General features: G+C 40.1%; 1 long non-coding RNA gene across 4 annotated transcripts; it reads left to right on the forward strand.

Moving 5' to 3' along the window:
• The first annotated feature begins 636 nt into the window (after positions 1-636).
• On the forward strand, positions 637-16,003 carry LOC119254291 (uncharacterized). 4 transcript variants are annotated; one of them, XR_008552644.1, is made up of 5 exons: positions 637-922; positions 11,333-11,436; positions 11,818-12,373; positions 15,057-15,184; positions 15,723-16,003. It is a non-coding gene; the product is annotated as an uncharacterized LOC119254291 (long non-coding RNA). The 4 variants fall into 4 exon arrangements; XR_005127280.2 differs by having other exon boundaries at positions 638-922; positions 11,818-12,108; XR_005127283.2 differs by lacking the exons at positions 15,057-15,184; positions 15,723-16,003 and adding an exon at positions 13,807-14,563 and having other exon boundaries at positions 638-922; positions 11,818-12,108.
• Positions 16,004-20,509: the final 4,506 nt, after the last annotated feature.

Consider the following 20,509-nt stretch of genomic DNA (forward strand, 5'->3'; position numbering starts at 1 on the left):
AGGCACAGGCTAGATACACGGGAGGGTGAGAGGATTCACCAGAGACAGAGCGGGGAACAGAACAGGCGGACTGATGAAACACACTGCTGAGGGGAGTAGTGGGTGAGACAGGAGAGGACAGGAGAGGTCTGGTCACCACATGGGTTGCTCCAAGGTGGCTGGGGATCGAACCAGCACTGCAGAGGCTGTGGACAGCTTCACAGTACTGCGCTCAACTGCCTGCACCACCAGGGAGGCCCCCATCTCCCAAATTTTATTTCAAATTCAAATGCCTAAGTTGCTAGGCAAATAACCATTTGAGTGTGAGACCCTCCACAGGTCTGCTTTACTCTGTTCCTATTGCAGACCAGTCCCTACAATTGTCTTCTACATCCCACCCCACCAACCTCCTGGAGAACCTCACCTCCTTTTCAAACTATATTCCCAACCTTTCTCCCTCCCCCATTGAATTCTTCCATTCTCATTTTTGCATGTTCTAATCCCTTGGATTTTCTTTCTTCAGTCTTTCCCATGTCTAGCTGTCTTCCCCATACTTGCCCTCCCCTCTTCCTTGAAATCTGAAGTGAGCCCCATCCATCTCTAGCATTTCTAAGGTTCTAGCTCAAAGTGTAAGTTCACCATAGAGACGGAGTTACCAACAATAGAAAATTCCGTGTCCATGACAACCAGAAAACCCAAGGCAATGACTGATTTTAACCATCTGGTTCTAACCTTGTTCTTTAAATTCCTCTTTCCCCCAAGGGCTTACTGCTTTATGTAAAGGGAAGACACATGCTACACATACAGGCAAGCAGGAAGATATCCATGCTATCTTCGGGAGGAATGAGATTAGTATCTGTGTGTGATAGAGATGGGACAACTTCCTGCTAAAGAAACCGGAAAGTCTTCCTGCAGTCCTCACTTGAGCTCAGTCTTCAGGATGGTGAGTGAATTTTGTTGGGGGTGGTCATGCAGGTAGGCATTCTGGGGAGAATATTACCAGCAGGCAAAATTGCATTGGAAAGAGAAAAGCACAATCATACAACAATGGTGGATTTACACTGGATTTGCAAAGGGGGATGGGGGAAATAAGAATAAATGATACACCCCTTGATGGCACAAAAGGTCTTTTGTGCCACACATAAAACAGTGATGGTCCCAAACCAGCTGATGATTTCCATTGAAAGTATCAGATAGAAAAGTCATATTGGTTTCTAAGCATAGAGATAACTACAGAAAGGAAACCAAGACTACAAAAGTTCTTATTGCCTTTTCACCATCCCTCACTCTCTTACTTTCCAAGCATAAAACTTGTGAGTCACCATTTAATCACTTCTTTGCATATACCTCAACTCTCTGCCCCTCTCTCACTTGGCAAAACCTCAACCCTGGTTATTCTAAGTCACACCAGCTGATTAACATTTCAATGAAAGAAGGAAAAAGAGGGCCTCCCTGGGGGTGCAGGGGTTAAAGTCTCAGCACTATCAGCTACCACCGGCCACTGCAGCATGAGTTGGATCCCTGGCCAGGGAGCTACCCAAATGGTACAGAAGAACTCTCCAGTCTCACCCACTGCTCCCCTCAGCAGTGTATTTCAGTAGATCTGCCAATTCTGCTCCCCACTCTGTCTCTGGCGAATCCTCTCACCCACTCCTTGCACCTCTGGCCTACAACCTAGTTCTTTATGCATAAATAAATTTAAAAAATAAATCTTTTTTAAAAAAAGAAGGAACAAAACAGTCCATGACTGAAAAAACTGGGACTAGGGCACAGCACCAGCTCAAGGAGCATGCACACAAAGTGCTTCAGCCTCAGAGTAAACAATTAGTCATTTGTTCAAGCAACTTTAAGAAAAAACAAACACCAAGTTCCAACATATACAGAGTTTGGAAGTCATGATATCTATCTGTACAAGAAAAAGCTGCGCAAATTAAACATAATTGACTCTTCTTGGAACCATCAAAGAATTGAGGTCACAGAGCAAACCACTATTTCAAATTCTAGAGAGGACAGATGCATCCAGAAATACAGCTTACACAATTTGTTTACTTAAAGTGGAAGCCATTAGAATCAGTAAGTTGGCAGGAGCACTTAAATCATTATTTTGATGTGGTGCAGGAACCTGAGTATAGACTTGTGTGCTAGACCTTCTGGTGGGGGTCTACAGTGATGGGGGGACAAAATTATATGGAATGTTACTCCAGGAACCCCACCAGTTTCCCACAAGGATAACCTGAGAAATATTTCCTCTGGTTGGGAAAAGGAAAAATAGGCATCCTCAAGCCCATCTAGACTCTTCTCCTTAACAAAGATCTAGTCTCTAGAAGAACAAAAATTACAGCAGACTTCTCATCAGAAACCATGCAATCAGAAGAAAGTGGAGTGAAATCTTTAAAATGTTAAAAAGAAATTCTAGAATTTTATATTCTAAGAAATTCTCCTTCAAAAGTGAATGAGAAATGAATATACTTTCTCAGGCAACCAAAACTGGGGAATTCATTGCAACAAGAAGTGATAAAGTAGTTCTTTAAGAACTAGATGTAAGACCTGAAACCATAAAATACATAGAAGGAAATATAGGTGAAACACTACATGATATGCACATCAAAGACATCTTTACAGACACATCACCCAAAGCAGTGATAGTGAAGGCAAAGATAAACAGCTGGGACTACATCAAATTAAAGAGCTTCTGCACAGCAAAAGAGACAATAACAAAAACAAAGAGAAACCCCACCAACTGGGAGAACATTTTTGCACACAACACTAATGATAAAGGACTGATCACAAAAATCTACAAAGAGCTGATGAGACTCAACAAAAACAAAGAAAATAATCCAGTCAAAAAATGGACAGAAGAGCTAAAAAGAAACTTCTCTGAAGAGGAAATGCAAATGGCCAACAGGCATATGAAAAAATGTTCAACATCACTTGTCATCAGGGAAATGCAAATCAAAACTACCATGAGATACCATCTTACACCAGTGAGAATGGCACATATTAAAAAAACTAGCAACAACAAATGTTGGCGAGGATGTGGAGAAAAAGGAACTCTTCTGCACTGTTGGTGGGAGTGCAGACTGGTCCAACCACTATGGAGAGCTGTGTGGAGATTTCTTGACCTACCAAACATAGAGCTTCCATAGGATCCAGCAATTCCACTCCTAGGTATTTACCCAAAGGACACAGAAACATCAATTCCAAAGAGCACCTGCACCCCTATGTTTACAGCAGTACTATTTACAATAGCTAAGCTTTGGAAACAACCCAAATGCCCAAAAATAGATGACTGGATTAAGAAGATGTGGTACATATACACCATGGAATATTACTCAGCATTCAAAAAAGATAAACACATGCAATTTGCAGCAACATGGATGGCACTGGAAGGGATCATGCTCAGCGAAATAAGCCAGAAAGAAAAAGAAAAATACTGGATGGTCTCACTCATAGCAGGAATCTAGAAAACTTAAATAAGGGATCAGGAAAAGCATAACTATAAGAAAGAAAATGTCAAAATCAACAAACAACTATGAACCAGAGACACTCTATGGGGGGTGTGGGGTGGGGAAAGGAGGGCTTGGGGTCAAAATAATTGTATGGAGAATATAAAAATAAAATTTAAATAAAAAATAAAATAAAAATAAAAAGGTGTCATAAAATAAAAAAAGTAGTTCTTTAAGCAAAAAGAAAATAATTTAGGTCAGAAGCTTAAATCTACAATAATAACAGAAAAGCATCAGAGAAAGATAAAATATTTTATTTTTTCATTACTAGCTGTTCTAAAAGAAAATGTTTAAAACAATACTACTAGCAATGTATTGCGTGCTTGTAGTATATGGGTAAGTGAAATGAACAACCTCAGTGTTACAAAGGATGGAAGGGAAGAATTGGAATTACTATTATGAGGTGTCTGTTCTTCTGAAGTGGTATAATTTTATTTAAAGGTGGACTTAGATTATTTAAATGTAAATTGAAAACCACTGAAAAGATTTTAGTAGTATAAACGATCTTCTAGGATAGGAGTTAAAATGAAATCATATAAAATATTCAAACAAGAGAATACAGAAGAGAGGTGGGAGAAAAAAAGTAAATGAAAACAAAAAGTTATGGGCCTCCCCTGGTGGCGCAGGCGGTTGAGCACAGTGCTGTGAAGCTGTCCGCAGCCTCTGCAGCACCGGTTCCATCCCCGCCGGCCAGCAAGGCTCCCACATGGCGAGCGGACTTCACCTGTCTCGGCTCGCTGCACCCCTCAGCAACATATTTCCGTCAGTCTGCCTGTTCTGTTCCCTGCTCTGTCTCTGGTGAATCCTCTCACCCTCCCGTGAATCTGGCTTGTGCCCAGGTTCTTGTCTGAATAAATGAAATAAATCTTTAAAAAAAAAAAACAAAAAATTATGAAAATCATAGATTTTAATCTAACTGTACCTGTAATCATTTTAAATATGAATAATCTAAATATACCAGTTAAAAGATTATCAGATTGGATTAAAAAATAATAAGACCCAACTATATTCTAGAAACACACTGTAAGTATAAAAACATAGGCAAAAAGTAAAGGGATGTATCTGCATTAGAACACATATATAAATCAATGGAATAAAACGGAGAGTCCATAAATTCTCACATTTATGGTCAAGCAATTTTTAGCAAGAATGTAAGACAATTTAGTGGAGAAGGTGAAATAAATGGTGCTTGAGTGACTAGATACACACACACTATCGAATGGTTTTGAACCCTTATATAATACATAAAAACTAACTGAAAATGGACCATAAGCCTCAATTCAAGAGCTAAGTTTATAAAATTTCTAGGAAAAAAATATATAGAAGAAATCTTTGTGACATTGGGTTCGGCACTAGTTGTCTAGATAGGACATCAAATTTGGAGAACTCACATTACCCAATTTTGGACTTTCTATAATATTACTATAATGTGCAGTATAAAATTGGAGAAAAATAGAAACATTAGTCAATGGAACACAAAGAGCACAGACCCTCACCCCCCGACTTGCACGGCCTGCAGGAGTCCCATGAAAATGAACTAAACTGGGCCTCCCCGGTGGCGCAGCGGTTGAGCGCTGGGTTGCGAAGCTGCCTGCGGCCTCTGCAGCGCCGGTTCGATCCCCGGCTGCTCCCCGGCCACCGGAGGAGGGTCCCACATGGCGCGCAGACCTCTCCTGCCGCCCGCTGCTCCCCTCAGCAGTGTCCTTCGGTCCTTCTGCCTGCTCTGCTCCCCACTCTGGTTCTGGTGAATTCTCTCACCCTCCAGCGCTTCTGACTGTACCCAGTGCATGTATAAACAAAACAAACAAATAAATTAATAAAGCATGCCTCTATAAAAAAAAAAAAAAAGAAAATGAACTAAACTTAGAGCTGAATCAGTGTTGAGAGGGATGGACGTTAGGAGACAGGAAGAAGCAAAGGAACTTAAGAGACACCTCACCTCCGGGGAGGTCAGGACTGGAATAGGTTCAAAAGAAGCTCCTGAGTATCGGAGAAAGCAGTGTTCCTTATGGGTATATGGCTGTGCTTAGAAAACCTCTCACTCAGCCCCTAGAGGTACCACATACCCTGGGAGAGAATCAGGTTGTAAAACCAAAAGGCCAAGGCCCCAAGGCCCTAGCCTCGAAGTGCTCCGGGCAGGCTGGCTGATGAAACCTGAAGAACAGAATCTCCAGGAGTTTGGCAGCTCCACTGGAGCCCCACTGCGGTGGGGTTGGTGACAAGAAGAGACATTTCCAGCGGCCCAGAGAATGGAGCAGCAGTGACAGAAAGGCAGGTGAAAGGGCAGCTCAGAGAAAGCAGATGCCACCAGCAGGGAGAAGAAGAGGTGCTGAACTCTGGGAAACGACATTTTCAGTCCATATCAGCAGCTCTGTAACAGGCTGGTCCCAGCAGATCTGTCCTCGGAATCCACTCATCCCCCAGGAGGCAGATGGGAGCCCCTGGCATGTTCCTAGGTCCTTGCATAAAGGCGCTTGTGCCAACCTGCCCCGCCAAGCTAACTCTTATGTGAGATTCATGCTTTTTGTTTTGTTTTGTTTTATTTTTAAAGATTTATTTATGCATACAAGAGCTGGGGTGCAGGTCAGTGGTTTGGGGGGTGAGATAATTCACCAGAGACAGAGTGGGGAACAGAACAGGCAGACTGACTGAAATACACAGCTGAGGGGAGCAGCGGGCGTGTCAGGAGAGGTCTGCTGCACCATGTGGGTAGCTCCCTGGCCGGAGCGAAGTCATACTGCAGTGGCTGTGGACAGCTTCATAGGTTGTATCTTAACCCTTTGAGCTTAAGCTGCACACCTGTCACATCTACCAGGATTCTTGAATATCATCAATACCCCTCACTTATTTTACATGCTACAATTGGACCTCATTCAAAGTGTTTCTCAATTCTCCTTCAAAACGGGCATGCGTTTCTCATCATCCCATTTCCAGGATGACAATACTCCTTTGGCTATTGACATACAGATTATACTTGCAAAGCTCGACCAGAATAAAGAGAAAAACAACAGAGAGATGAAAAAGATGAGAGAGAAGATGATAGATATAAAAGTATAGAGGCCAGAGATCAAAACCTAAGAATGGAGGGTGTTCCCCACTGAGAAGCAAGAACAATTAGACTAGAACCAACGTTCAAAGGTATAATGGAAAGAAACTATTCCAAGAAGGAAAAGAAGAAATATGAATATTCAGATCAAAATTTTTCCCTAAATCACCCTGTAGGGACTCTGTCCCAACCTGACTATAGTTCTGGGCTCAGAGCATTGAAGGAAAAAAGGTTTTTCAAGACTTCTATACCCTGCTAAAGATTCTGTGTGCAGACAAAAGCAGCAAGATGACATCTTTAAATATCGAAGAACTTAGAAATTCTGTCTTCTCCAAAACATCCCTGAAAACTAAAAGATATAATAGTGATGAATCAAATAACACAAAAGAAAAATGTGTCGTAGGTGACATGAAAGTGTCTTAAAGAGTCCTCTGTTTTTCTCCTTTGGAAACAACGTAATTGTTACAATTCCACAAAATGTAAAAAAGTCATCAATAACATTAGATTCATACCAAAGTGCAATAATATGACAGCAAGAAATGCGAAGTAGAAGAAGCAAAGAAAATTAGGATAGGTAAGTCTGCTCATATTATTATTTATCATAGAGTGTGCCAACATATACTAAAAGTTGTAAGTCTGATAAAGACATTTAAGATAGCATTTTAAAATATGTAAACAGCCATTAGTGAAGCTAAGACCAGATACATATTTTTCAAAATGATAAAGGAGAGGATACAAGGTAAAACAAAGAAAACAAAGACCACATAGCAAAATGTAGAAAATAAAGAGCAAAAGACCTACATATTTGGAGCTGCCTCTTTTCTCCCCACACCCATTTCAAAGCCAGATTCAGCACTTTGTTAACTCAGTGAAAAGCAAATGTTCTCTGCAGAGCTTTGGAAAATAATAGATTACAATGAGATTTTATGGGGAGACAGAAAGAAGAGTTTACACTGCACTCCACACAGCAAATAACCTAATGCAACACCTGTTAGCCATTTCTTTTCAAGTCCAAAGTCCCTCTGGATCTCCCAGCTATATGGTTTTATACTGTTAACACTACTTAGCAAAAATGGAATGAAATGGCAACAGACAGCAATGACATGGATCAAAGACAGTGTGGTAAGCGAAAGAAGTCAAAAAACAAGGGAGTGGGAACTATGAGTCCATTCATTTGGAAGTCTAAAAAAGGCAAAACTGTAGTGACAAAAAGCAGATCAGAGGGCACCTGGAGCTGGGTTGATCCAGAGGAAGAGGACCCAGAGCAGACAGAGTGCACAAGGCAGCTTCTTGGGGTGATGTTCTGCATTTTGACTGTGGTGGTGTTTACATGACTTTGTACAATTATTAATGTTCATCAAAACTAGACAGTCAAAGTTGGTGAATTTTAAATACTGCAATAAAGAAAAAAAGAGGAAAACTTCATTCTTGGATTACCTAGAAAATAAAAATGTTTCATACCAAGATCCATAATTATATCTAAAGTTTTCATCTCTAATAAAAAGAATAAAAATAAATTAAGTAGACATTCATGTAAGAGGCTAAAGAAAAAAGAAAAATTTATAGAATCAGGTGAAAGTCATTAAAAGAAGTTAGAAACTAATTTGAGAAAAGAAAAAGAATCATAAGTAAATCCAAAAGTTAGTAACTGTTAAAAAGAAAAACTCCAAGAAAGAAAGAAAAACACCAGAGTGTACAGGCCTTTTTTTCTTTAGGAAAAACGCCTGCTGAAATTTACCCCTAAGTTTCCAGGCTTCTCCTTTCCAACCCTTGAAACTAAGTGCATTGTAAAATATTGCCAAAATGCAAAGTGTTTTGTAACACTGCAATAAAGAACACTTGTTTTGTGGGATAAAAAGAAAGAAAACTTCTGAGTAATCCACTCATTGAAAAAAGGAAGAAGCACAAATATACAAAATTAAAATAACAAGGAGAAAGAAACTATAGATTCAAGAAGTATAAGACAATGCTGTGCACAACTCTATATAATTTCTTTGAATCGTCTTTTCAAATAAATGATTTTCTATGAAAACAGAAGATTGAAATTAACTTAAGAACTAATGATTGAAAACAGACCAAGAACCAGGGAAGACATGTAGAAAGCCAAAGAAATTCCAACAAAGAAACACAAGTCCCCTCTGATCCAGAAGTCCTTCGTTATTCATTCGTTATTCCTTTCTCACACTAATTAGTCTCTTGCAGCAACATTCCTATTCTGAAACCTGCCAAAGTCAGTACAGAAAAAGAAATCTGCAACTCAGACACTCTTAGGAATATTGAAATACATTTCCTAGTTCAATATTAGCAAATATTACCCAGCAGTCACTAAAATAAGAACACATTATTTGTTAATTGGTTCAATATTTGGAAATTATAATTCATCTATGAAAATAAAGGCATAAATAACAAAACTGTATTTGATGAGAAACATTCGAGTTTAACTCTTTAGTAAAATGGTAAAAGGTGGAGATTTTCTGTAAAGTGCCCCATAGCGCCCCGATGTGACCCTAGAAGCAGCCTCATTTGGAGGTTGGAAAAATCAAGGGTGGCCTTCATTACCACTTTCTTCATCTGGCTCAGCTCTAGAGAAAAGACCAAAATGACAAATCAATATTCAAAAGAGGGGGTTCTGTCATAGCTGTGGAGTCTATGATTGTATTCCTGGAATTTGAAAGGGTGAACTGAAAAATAATTTAGAAACAATTAGGGAATTAGTAATGTGACAGGTTATGAAATCAACATACAAAAACCAAAGGCTCTTTTTTAAACAAGCAGAAACCAGTGAAAAATATGGTGGAAGAAAATATCCCATTCACAATAGCAATAAAAACAAACAATTTATATGGATATGTTTCTTGATATGTACATAAAATGTACATATGAAATGTACATAAATCATACAAAATTAAATATAAGAATCTGAGAAACATGAAAGATTTGAATAAGTAGTAATATTAATAATAATGATAGTAAATGCTTCATTTTGTAAGTATGACCCAGGTACTTGCTAGGTTCTGTCAAGGATTGTCTCAGGTAATTCTCCCATTAACCAATTGAAGAAGATATTATTATTATCTAACTCATCATGAAAAGACATAAAATTGTAAAAAAAATAATAATTCTTCCTAATTAAGACTGTATGAGATGGAATACCTGTCAAAGGGCAAGACAATAAATCTGAGTTCTAGTGTGAAAACTAGGCAAGTTACTTACTATCTCTGTGCCTGTTTTATCACATGTAAAATGGAAATAATAAAAGTTCCTATGATAAAAGATTAAATTTTCAACACATACTAAGTATTTCTAATAGCACCTGGTTCAGTGTAAGTATGTGAATGTGAGCTCTGTTATTTTATTACCAACAAGAATAAGAAGAGCCAAGGAAATTCTAGTGGGGAGGGTAGCAAGAAAGGAAGAAAAGGGCAATTTATGTGGACTAGACTTGAGAGATATTAAAATATACTGTAAAGCTACAATGACACTAGTTTAAAAGAAAACAGCATGGAATTGGTAGCCAGACAAATGGAATTAAAAAGTACAAAAATAAACTCAAGTATTTATGAGAATTCAGTACATTATTTAAAGGTGGCATTTCAAAGCAAAGAGAAAAATCTGTGTCATAAGAGAAAATCTGTAGGGGTAATCTGTTAACCATTTGGGGAAAACAACAAAAAAGAATTCTTAAATTTTTCTTTTAATCAAATCATTTTATATGAAACAAGATTTTTTTTATTTTTAAGTGCAAACAGAAAACACCATTTTCATGAGTTTTACAAACTAGGTATCGAGAAGTTTCTCCTAAACATGAGCATGAAACCTCAAGGCCAAAAGGAGAAGATAAATACTACTATGTAACAATTTAAAATTTTCAGATAGTGAAATGTGTGCATGTCTTAAATAAAATCAAAAGAAAATATCTGAAACACATAAAAGAGACCAAAATAAACTTCTGATACAAAAAGTTGATATAAATCAATAATGGGAGAAACACCTTTTTGAAAAATTAGAAAAGTATATGAATGGGTGAATTAATGATCACTTCATTTAAAAAGTTCAACTCTCCAATAATGTAAATTTAAATTATTGAAGATAATTTATATGTGTGTCCAAATGCCAAAATTTGAAAGATTGAAAATAAGTGTTGTTGGCAGGAAAGTGGAGAACATGTGTTCTCAACACTGGCAGCAGGAATACAAATGGGTGTACATTTTTGTTGGGAAATTTGGCAATATCTAATTTTGAAGATTATTTTATATCTTAATTTTACAAAATTAATTATGTCCAAATTTTTAAGTATCCCCAATTATAAGAATTTGTCCAAGAGAAACAGTACAATTAGGCAAAGATGTGTAAACAAGTAGGGTTATTGTATAGAAATTTAGAGCCTTGTTATTGGAGAGCAAGTGTTCAACCTTGAGATCCAGGGGCGCCAGCACCACATTCCCAACACCATGTAGTTGAATGTCCTTTGGAGAGATCCATCGTGAATTCTTGTATAATCTAGTAATATATGGACTGTTTTGAACCATGAATGGAATATCTTCAGAAACTTATTTACTAATTTCTGTGTGCCCAAGGGTGCTTCATTTGCAACACTTAAAACAGCATTTCTCAAACTTCAATGTGCACTGTGTCATCTGAAGAGCTTGCCAAAATGCAAATGTTGATTCAGTGTGGCATGGGCCTGAGATCCTGCATTTCTAACCAGCTCCTAACTGATGGTCCTGGTCCATGGGCCACAGTGGGAGTAGCGAGGCCAAAAGACACATGCTATTTCTCTCCTTGTTCTGGTTATTTCCAGGTGTGGCTTTTCCACTGAACCTTAAAACATCATTCCTTTGACTCTCTTCCTGCAGCAGACACTGGCCTTGGTATTCCTTTCTCGTCACCTGGTCCACAGTGCAGGTGAGTGGGTGGAGGCTGCTGCTGCAGGCTCTCCCTCTAACTTCTTAGCCCAAACTAAAAATGCAGCATTTGGGGGACAAAGAGGATCCCAGATTGGAATTCAGTTCTGACAGGCACATTTTTTTCTTCTAGAGATCTAATGCCTCTGACTGCATAATATGCTATGAAAATGTATTCCCTAATTCCCATGGAATTTTCTCTCCCATTTCTCCTCTCCTTTTTCCCTTTGTACTCACCATCATGACTTGGTCACTTACAATAATCTGTGTCTTGAAGAATTCCTCCAGTAAAACTGAAAATAATTCTAATCGAAGTCAAGACTGGGTCTATTGAATTTGCAAACATGTAAACTTGGGTTCTTAATTATTTCCTTTGTGGCAGACGATTTTGCATCAAGACCACTTAGAGTACAAGACAGAATGAGAGGCAGTGTGAAGGGGCTGGGAAGAGGAGGGAGAGAGCACAGAAGAGCCCCCCAGGTGAAGAGGCAAAGCCCACATGTCAAATTCATGGCAGAAAGCAGGAAGAGCAGAGGTCCCTCCTGGGATTTAGAAGAAGCCGAGGTCCAAGGAGCTGCTGCTTCAAGCAGTTTGTCTCCTCAACTGGGAGCCATTTGATGTGACAGGAGACCAGGGGCCAGAGACTCTCCACAGATGTTGGACATCACCCAGGGTGAGGCTCCTCACCCCTCTCCCCTGAACTACAGCAGATCTTGACCAGAGATTGAGTCCTGACTGTGGACAATGGAAAAAAGAGCCTCGGACACTGAGGATTTTCTGAAAATCTCCCATACACAATAATTTTATGAGCATGCACATATCAGGAGGAAACGTGTGGCTTTCAGGGCACCTCCCGTGCTTCCTCTGTGCTCACTTTGATGTGAGGGCTCCTCTCACAGCAAGATTGCAAATGCAGCCCTGCAGCATCCCAGAGAGAGGTAGGGCATCCCCATGGCAAGGAAGAAGCTCCTTCGAGGAAAGGAGAAACCACCATTGCTGGCACTTCACAGAGCCCCTGGCTGTGTCACCCCAGCTGGCAGCCCTTGTTGAAATTGACTCTCCTTCCATGTGAAGACATGGTCATTACCTTTCCATCTCCCATAGCCATCTCCCATAGCCACTGCACAGTGAAGGAAGCTTACAGAACACGAATTCTGTGACACGACTACATCCCTTAAACAGTGGATTTTATAAATTTTTACTGGAAAGAATGTTTAATTCTGGCTTAGGAATATGTTTGTTATGGCGGTATATCAGAGAGGACATATCCCCAGTAGTTGGGGAATTCAGTAGTCCATGGCTAATGCAATCCCATTGTGACTATTAACTTGGGGTCTGCACACCATGGGTGGCCCCTCTATCCATTCTCCACTTAGCAGCCATGACATGTCCTCCCTGCTCAAGGCCATTACAGCTGATGCTCAATACAAAAAGCAAATCCCACCTCTAGCACCAGCACCTGCTGCTCTTGGACCCAAAGCACCACTTCCTCAGGGAGGGTGATTTTCAGGAAGAAGGAAAGTATGAGTTCCAGATACACTGAATGTATTGTCTCCCTTTAGACAACTGGAAAAATTGTAGGATTGGATTCATGGTGAGACAAGTAATATAAGCAAAGAACAACTAAGCAATTATGAACTCTAGAAAAAAACAAAGTTGAACAGGCAAGGAAAAGTAACCATAGCTTACTATGTGGCTCAATTGTAAACAGCATTTGAGACCATGACAATTTAAGCTTTAAATATTGATCTATATAAATCTACATACATCCCCATTATTGGGATGATGGAGGTGGGGGTCAGGAAGAGTAAGGGTGAATGTGTGGTCTAGCAAGCAGGAAAGGCAAAGAGATAAATTTTCATCTTCCATAATGGAAAGTCAACCTTTGTGAAGTTTGGAGTGAAAGAAAAAAGTTAGAACAAAGCATGATACAAGTATTCTACTAGAGGTAGATTTCACTATGGACTTGGAGGCGCCAGTACATTTTGTCTCTAGTACTCTTGCATAGCACCTGGCAGGCAGAGGCGTGTTAGTGACAGATGAACAAAAGAAGGTATATATGTGAGTGTGTTACACTGACAACAAGCAAAAAAAAAACCCAGAACATTTTACTATGTTTACATCATGACAGGAATCAACTTCAGAAGCTATCCCAGGAAAGGAAACATTTAAATGTGAAGCTGGAAGTATATCTAGAATTTCCTTCAGTGGGTAAAGATATGGAGAATATTCAAAGGAGGGAGAACAAATTATACAAAAAATGATGAGAGTAGGGTGGTAATGTTTGGGACTAAAATTCAAGTGGTCATAAAAATATGTTATTAGGGATATAGAAATAAATGCTAAAAGATATTTAAATATTTGCTTCTAGGAAAGAGAACGTTGGAGGAAGAGACCTAAGAATTCCTTTGCAAATTCTGTGGAACTGTTTGACTATGATTTACATACTGTAAACCAGTATGTATAACTTTGATTAAAAATGAAAAGTCAAATTATAAGCAAAATGACCTCTTAATGTTTATTAAGTTGGCTAGAAAGTGGAATAAAACATGTTTTTTACCTTTGTGAAGTTTGGAATGTGAAAGAAAAAGTTAGAACAAAGCAAGATACAAATATTCTACTAGAGGTAGATTTCACTATGGACTTGGAGGCACCAGTACATTTTTTCTCTCTAGTACCCTGCATAGCACCTGGCAGGCAGAGGTGTGTTAGTGACAGATGAACAAAAGAAGGTATATTTGTGAGTGTGTTACACTGACAACAAGCAAAAAAAAACCCAGAACATTTTACTATGTTTACATCATGACAGGAATCAAATTCAGAAGCTATCCCAGGAAAGGAAACATTTAAATGTGAAGCTGGAAGTATATCTAGAATTTCTTCCAGTGGCTAAAGATATGGAGAATATTCAAAAGCAGGGAGAACAAATTATACGAAAAATGATGAGAGTAGAGTGGTATCAACTGATACTATCCATAGCAACAATATGCTGTGTAACAAACAACCCAGAGTTCAGAGGCATATATACCATATCTTCTTTATCTATTTTTCATCTATTTAGATATCTATGAACATTTAGGTTGTTTCCAGCTCTGCGCTATTGTAAATAATGCTGCAATAAACAGGATACATATAGCTCTTTGAATTAGTGTTTTTGTATTATTCAAATAAATACCTAAAAGTGGGATAACTGGATTATATGGAATTTCTATTTTTAAGTTTTTGAGGAATCTCCATATTGTTTTCCATAGTAACTGTACTCATATTCCTACCAGCAGTGTGTAAGTTTCCCTTCTCTCCATATGCTTTCCAATACTTGTTGTTTCTTGTCTTTTGAGTAGTAGCCATCCTTCTAATTTCTTAATATCTATAAAAATGGAGCTGGAATCAAGAAAAGTATGCAAAGGAATCGTTGCGACTGACACACAATTTTTATAAATAAAGAATTCATGGCAAAAAAAAAAAAGCTTGCCTTAACAAAGTATATTAAGAGGAAAAGGAATTTCAAAGACAAGATAATTGTCACAGATATCGAATCAGAAAAAAAAAATCTCAACTTTCTACATTTTCCACTCTACTTTCTGCCATAATTCCACATATTTCTCTGGTTCATTTATAAAGGAAAACATCTTTAGGATGTCCCAGGCTGAAGACAACAGAACACACAAAGATTACCATAAACACGGGGTAAAAAATCAGCAAGAAGAGTAGCAGGTGCCTTAGACAGGAAAGCAAAAAGAAACCAATAGGTAAGACTTAAAAGATTGGTAGGATATGCTTCCTCCTCACACATTGTCTCTGTATGTTCTTTGTAAGAACCAGGATTTCACATTACAATTTTACAGTAATCAACGAGCTTTAATCATTAATTAAAATAGTTAAATGACATTTTCATTTATCAGATTGGCAATGATTAGGGGAGAAAATAACACTGTGCTGGGAGGCTCAGAACCCACTTTTGTGGGAATGTAAATTGCTACCACCACTCTAGCTGCATGCTTCAAAGGCTTAAAAACCTGCCCCTCCTTTGTGCATGTTCTACGCTTGGCAATTTATTTAGCTGCAAGGATGTTCTTCCCAGCTACATAATGGAATGCTATATAAAATTGGTGTTGCATAATATATTACTGTATGGGGCAGGGATGGGGGGGATTATTAGTTCAAAAATTATATTTGGGTACAAAAAAATTTTATGTACACATAAAGTAAAGGGGTAGAATTAGGAATAGGTTTATTTCTTTATACTAATCTATATTTTCTATAAAATGATATTTTCTCTTTCTATAGATATAGATAACTTTGTTCAACTTTGCAAGAAAAACAATTTCCCGATAAAAAAAAAAAAGGAGGCGGCTGTCCTCCCCTGGTGGCGCAGCGGTTGAGCGCCAGCAGCCTCTGCAGCGCTGGTTAGTTCCCCAGCAGCCCTCGAGGGTCCCACCAAAAAAAAAAAAAAAAGGAAAAAAGGAGGCGGGAGTGACTGAAATGCTGCTTCCTGAGTCCAAGCTGCTTCCCAAGTGGAGTGTGTGTTTTCATCTATTGTTCCATTATAATAAACTGCCTTTTATGGGAGGAAGGTACGTGAGTTGCTTTTCCTTCCTCTCTAACATTAATAATTCACTTTTTTTTTTTTAAGATTTATTTATTTATTTATACAAGCACTGGGTACAGTCAGAGCGCAGGAGGGTGAGAGAACTCACCAGAGCCAGAGCAGGGAACAGAACAGGCAGACCGACGAAATACACTGCTGAGGGGAGCAGCGGGCATGGCAGGAGAGGTCTGTCACGCCATGTGGGACCCTCTCCCGTGACGGGGGATCGAACCAGCGCTGCAGAGGCTGCAGGCAGCTTCGCAGCCCAGCGCTCAACCGCTGTGCCACCAGGGGAGGTCCTTCCTCTCTAACATTAACTAAATTGTGAATCACCTGGAGTTACTGCCTAAAGAATAAACCCACCTGTTGATCTTTACTAGTCTAGTCCCTCCCCCTCCACCACCAAAACCTTTAAGACTTGTGGGAATAAAGTCAAATTCTCAACATCTGGAATGGTTGAGACCATCTTCCATTACTGGGTTAAACAAGGCCTCGTTATTGCAAACAAGGGAGTTTTGGGTTTGAGCTTTAAGCCACAGGTCTGACACCCCACTCTCATGCACAGGGTTTTATTCCCTTCAGATATGGTTGATATAGTTCTGGACACCTGACTGCCTTTAATGCAATCAAGTGTGGCTGACTCCATGCTAAACTCTCAACCTCCAGGTTCATCCAACCCCAGGACTCAGTCCTACCACCCCCTTTCAGTCTCAAGTTGCTTCTCCCTGGCAGGAAAATCAGAAGCAAAATATGAACAAGGATCAACCAGAATTTTCAGAAAAATTTTTATGATTGCTCTAAATTCAGGATTTCCAATCCTGGTTTGTCTCAGCTACATTATTCGGTAGAAAATAATAGCAATACTGTATGTGAGCTTTGACATGACTTCCTACCATTTTTACATTCATAGTGTCAATTTTGCCACTCAAGTTTGTTTCCATCTATAGCATTAACTTTTTTTCAAGCTGCTACTCGTTTGGCATTTTCTGTGTAGCCCCAGTCGAGCAATTCCTCTCAGTTCAGTCTTGGAATAAGGTTGCATTCTAAGAAATAACAACCCATCAGAAGATTGAAACAAAATCTTTAGGTACTTCTTAAGAAAATTTCACAGAATTGAGTGCACAAAATTTCCAAAAACAAGAAACAGAATATAAGTTGGGAGAGTGTCAACCGGTGCAGAGTTGGAATTTTAATATGTGAGGCACCAACATGGGCTTTGAGAGGAATGCATGGTCAGTGCAGCCTGGAAGATGGCCCTGGAAGGCAAATTTCCAGCAAAGGTGGCTGCTGGAGTCCTGGTAAAGCACAGGGTGATAGCCCTGGCTGCAGAGGTTGTTCTGTCACTAGCAATGATGTAATGATGTGGAGGGTGCTGGAAGGTGTGCCTTGCAAAGCCAGACAGGCTGTGGACCTGCAAATACATCAAGGAGTGATTTTGCCTTACAAATGATTCAAAATGTAATACCATCTTGATGCATTTTCACATTTTTATTTTAAAGAAATCTTGAATGACATGAATTTCCAGGAACCCATCGAAGCCATGTTCATTTATAAAGGAGTTGAAAATAACCAAGAGTCATTACAGCATAAGCAGATCAAGTTTTTATTAGCAAAGAGAAGGGAAGAAAACCGAAGAGGAAAGATGCTTTCTTTTTAAATGCTTCTTTATTTTTACTGCCTCCACTTAGACAAGAAGGCTGTTCCTCCAGAAATACAGGAGGGGCATTAGTGCCTATCCACACACAAGTTCCTCTTCCAGGCTCCCCTGCATGGGCCTCCAGCTTTTAGGCTGAGATCCTAAAAACCTCAGATTGCTGAGGGTTTTCCAAACCCACAGCCAAGCAGTGCCCCAGACAGAAGTGAAGGCACTCCTGCTACCTCTGTTTCCCTAAAATCCTACAGATTTCCAGCCTTCAGGTGGTAAAAATTCTTTCCATTTTCCCATCCACAGCCACCCTTGGCACAGGACGCAGAACTTTGTCCACAGGTTCTGGACTTGGACAACAAATATAAGGGAGGAATTATCTTTGCTACCAAGCCCAGCTTTGCTGGCAAACTTGCTCACCTCTCAGACAAGCCTTCTTTCTGGGGGCTCCTGGCAGGAACAACCCACCAGGTGTCAGGTCCGACTCTGCTGTGATCCAGAGCTGGACACAGCTGAGATGCCCCCCAGCCCTTTCCTCCAACACAGGACCTTCCCCTAACACAACAGCTCAGGGACTCAGAGAACCCCAAAGGAAGTGGCCATAAGGTGACATCAGCACAGAGTATATTTTAAAAACAAGACAGAGGTGGGTTTTTGCAATGAAACCAGAATGCCGGCCAGTTTCAGTTCCCTTGGTCAATAAAGGAAACAGAGTTTGAGAAGAAATGTAGTTCAATTTATCGACAAATCGAGGAGGGCCGCAGGCTAGTGTCTGAAAGACCCCCATCCTGTTCTTTGGCAGAGGGCAGGGCTATTTAGCTAGTGGGGACAGGCAAGGGTCAGCATGCCCATCCTGTGACACAAGCATCTGAAGGTTTCAGTTGACGCAACTCACTCTCGCTGTCACCTGGTGGTCAGCAATTCCGACTTTATCTTCCTAGCGATGATCTTTTCCCTTGGAATGTAAGAAAACAAAGTTGGTTAAGACTAGAAGGTAAAAGAAGAAAGGAAATGGGAGCATTGATCTGATGGGACAGAGAGAGACATATACTGTTGCTACATCCAGCATGCTTAAACAGATTAGAAACAGAAAATGCCAGACTCCTGTTCTGTCCCTTCCCTCAAGAGCACCATAGACAAGCAGAAAGTCTAATTCATTCACCTTTGTAATGGGTTCAACAGTCACATTCTGATTTTCAAGTACTTTACACCAGAGTGATTTTGAGCAGCCCATGCTGGGAGAGCTCCTGAAACCCAAAGACCCTTTCCGGGCCCAGGCCCTGCCACCCACCTTTCCACACTGTAAACCCTCACCCAAGCCCTGGCCAGTGAGGATGGCATTGATCCACACCATCAACCACCTCCCTTAAAATAAAAACATTCAGCATCTGCAAAGTCCCTCTTGAGGAAAAAGCAAACAAAACACTCACTTACTGTGTTAGAAAGAAATCCTTGCCGCTTCCATCCAGATCACAGTTCACAAGCCACACACTGCTACTTACCATGACCACATGTGTCTCTGTCATGGACATCCACGACATCTGCGTCTGTCTATACTACATGCTTTATTGTTACTTTAATTACTACGTAATTTAATACTATTATTACAAACAAGTTTCTTTCTAGTAGTGCTCACCACCAGACCTTTGGAAACTCCCTGGCGCCTTAGTTATTGTACCCTATCACCCACTCCACTTCCCATTGCCACCAATAAAGACCATGGTACCATAAAAAGCAATAACAAAGCGCTTGCTTCCATATTACATGTTCAGAGGTGTAGCCTTTCTTCCTTCCCTCTTCCTTCCTGTCTTTAAGGGCCTCCCTGGTGGCGCAAGGGGTTAAGCACCGCACTATGAAGCAATCCACAGCCTCTGCAACACAAATTCAATCCCCGGCCGGCCAGGGAGCAACCCACATAGTGAAGCAGATCTCTCCTGTCTTGCCCGCTCCGCCCCTCAGCAGTGTGTTTCAGTCAGTCTGCCTGTTCTGTTTCCCACTCTGTCTCTGGTGAATCCCGTCACCGCCCCCCAACCCTGCATCTCTGGCCTGTACCCCAGCTCTTGTATGTGTAAATAAATAAATATTTTTTTTAATTAAAAAAATAGTAAACCACTGAGTTTGGGGGTAGTTGCTGCATAGCAATAATAGCCAGAATGGGATGTCAGACAATCCCTTTTAGTTGCATAATCTCTCCAAGAAATACTCTGTCTTTTGAGCCTTTTCTGGGTGTGTGTTTGGGAAGGGAGGAAGGAGAGCATTGGGTCAGGATTCTTTTAAGAAAATAAAAATAGCCTTAGCATCTTTAAATTTTACAGAGCCCCTCCTGCCAGGGGGAAGCCAGTCCCTTGCCCAATCTGATCTGATCACCCACTCTGGGCCCCACCCCAGCATGAGACTCAAAGAGATTCTTTGCTCCCCCCATCATCTCAAAATCAGCCATCTCTGAGGAAAGGAGGTAAGGCTCTAAACACACTGTCCACACAATCCTTACATGAGACTGATTAGATTTTAAAAAAAAGAAGCACCCTGGTATTGCTGCCTGAAGCTCATTTCTAACATGATCCAGTTGTCTGTTCCTGAATCAGGTCTCAGTCCATGCCAACCTTGGTGTTTGCCACACCTCACATTTCCCAGCCCACCTTTCTAACTCTCATCCCCATTCATATAAACACCCCTGCAGTTTCACCCCAGGAGGCTGCTGCTCACCTTACTCTGCACAATTCTCCTGACTTGTCACCTCCCACTAGAGTTGCCAGTGATGGGGTGCAGGTATTTAAGTTAAATCCCATTTCAAGAGGTGTCTCCATATTCTTAAACCTCTTTTCTTACCCCCTTGGTGGA

This window comes from Talpa occidentalis, unplaced genomic scaffold (genome assembly GCF_014898055.3).
Source record: "Talpa occidentalis isolate TD23 unplaced genomic scaffold, MPIMG_talOcc4v2.1 talOcc4.10, whole genome shotgun sequence".
NCBI lineage: Eukaryota > Metazoa > Chordata > Mammalia > Eulipotyphla > Talpidae > Talpa > Talpa occidentalis.